Raw genomic sequence first — 2,037 nt, forward strand, 5'->3', positions numbered from 1 at the left:
AGTATTCATTTTTTAATTAAAAACAATATAGGATGTCAACATCCATTAGAGCTTCTTCTTGCTTCTCTTTTTCCTTTTCTTTGTCTTGTTTTTCCATAGGGGTTTGTGTTTCCTTTTTACTTTCCTTTTGATTATGTCTCTTTTATTTTTTCTACACTTATCTACAAAAGTACTTATGTTAGTTGTCCAATAGATGTTTCACTCTACATTCTAGTGGTGAGTCATTTTATTTTTACTCTCTCCTTTCCTTTTCATCTTCCTTTTTTGTGACTTGTGCTAAATTAGTTTCTAGTGAATAAATACTTATATCCTCCTAGACCTCTATGAAGTTGATGTGTTGTGTTCATGTTTGTGTAGGATCATGAGGGGCCAAAAAGTGGTAATGACTAAAAATGTGTTTTTTTACTTTGCCATTTCTTCTTTGACTTTTTGTATGGGTCAAGAAAATTTTGAATTTGGTTTGTAAATACCAAACCAAAATGGATTTTTGTTAGTAACAAATATCCATTTTTTAATGTCATTTTCATGATATTATGTTTTCAAAAAAGAATATCCATTTTAAATGGATATTATGAGGTTTTGGATTGATTATACACATGGTTTAGGGTTTAGGGCCTAGGGTTGAGGGTATAAGGATGAGGGAATATGGTATAGGGTCTAGGTTTTAGGGTTTAATAGGGTATATGGTTTAGGTTATAAATTTGTCAATCCTAATTTAAGTTTGAGGGCCTAAGGTATAGGTTTAGGTTTGAGGCTATAATATTTAGGGTTGAGTGTATAGGATTGACAGTTTAATATTGGGATTAAGGTGTTTCAACCTTAGATTCCTAACATGTTGATTATTTAATTATTTTATTTTGCACCCACTTCTGAAGTCCTAAAATTTAGGTAACTAATGTCATAGTTTGCTATGTTGGGGCTATGACACGTTCTTTTATTTACTATGATGATTACTAGTTTGATGGAATAGTGATGGAGAGTTATTATTTGGTAGCTGATATTTATGGTAGATTTCACTTTTGACAAGTGGTGTGAGATAGGTGTTGCATATGGAAAGATGACAATTATGGGTGAGTCATGAGTTAGTGGTTTTGGAAAGTTGCTATGTGCAACGTGTCATGTAAATGGCAACTTATTGTTTATGACACCACATACCTCTTTGGAATTGGATTTGGTGTTGGAAACCATGGGTGCTTTCAACTCATGTGTTGAGATTTATAAATGGGTAAGTGCACCAAGATGGGGGTACCAATAATTTGCCAATTTTTTTCCCCCAAAGTAGTCATTTGGTGTGTATTAAATAAGGCACTTGTCATATTTGGCGTGCCCCAATAGGTTTGGCATGTTGAACCTAAGGTTTGGTCACACCAAATCTAATGGTGTGCACCAAATAAGGCAAGCGCCAAATTTGGCATGAGCCAAATGGAATTGCGTTTTGAAAAGTGTGAATTGTATCTCTCTCTCTCTCTGAATATATCCATGAAATATAGAACTTAAGTATAAGTCATGTGACTTATACTTTAAGTTATATTTCATGTATATATTGACAGGATGTCTGAGAGTGGTTTCAGATCTCCAAGAGTTATAACGTAGATTCTATGTTTTAGATAAAATTTATTTAAATTTTGAGATAGTCAAATTTTAGTAATCATCATGCTTCTATCAACATTCTCTCACTCTCTCTATGCCACTATCTTTATCTCCCCCTAACGCTAAACCTATAGATCTCCCTCAATCACTCTTCCTCTATACCATTTCCACATCTCTAACTCCCTCTCTCCTGTTAACACTAAGATCTAACACTACCTATTTACCTCTCTTTCCTACCCTTTACTCTCTACTATATGTTTTCTCTCTCTCTACACACTTCCCCCTTACTACCTTTATTTCTCTAGGTATCTCCCATCTTATCTCCCTTTATACCTCACCTTGATTCCTTACCCCCATCTCTATCCCTTCCTCCGCTCTCTCTCCTTCTCTCTCCCTATCTTATTGCTAATCTCCCCTCTCTCCATTCTCTTGATCATAACTTCTTCC

Source organism: Cryptomeria japonica, chromosome 4 (assembly GCF_030272615.1).
Source record: "Cryptomeria japonica chromosome 4, Sugi_1.0, whole genome shotgun sequence".
Classification (NCBI taxonomy): domain Eukaryota; kingdom Viridiplantae; phylum Streptophyta; class Pinopsida; order Cupressales; family Cupressaceae; genus Cryptomeria; species Cryptomeria japonica.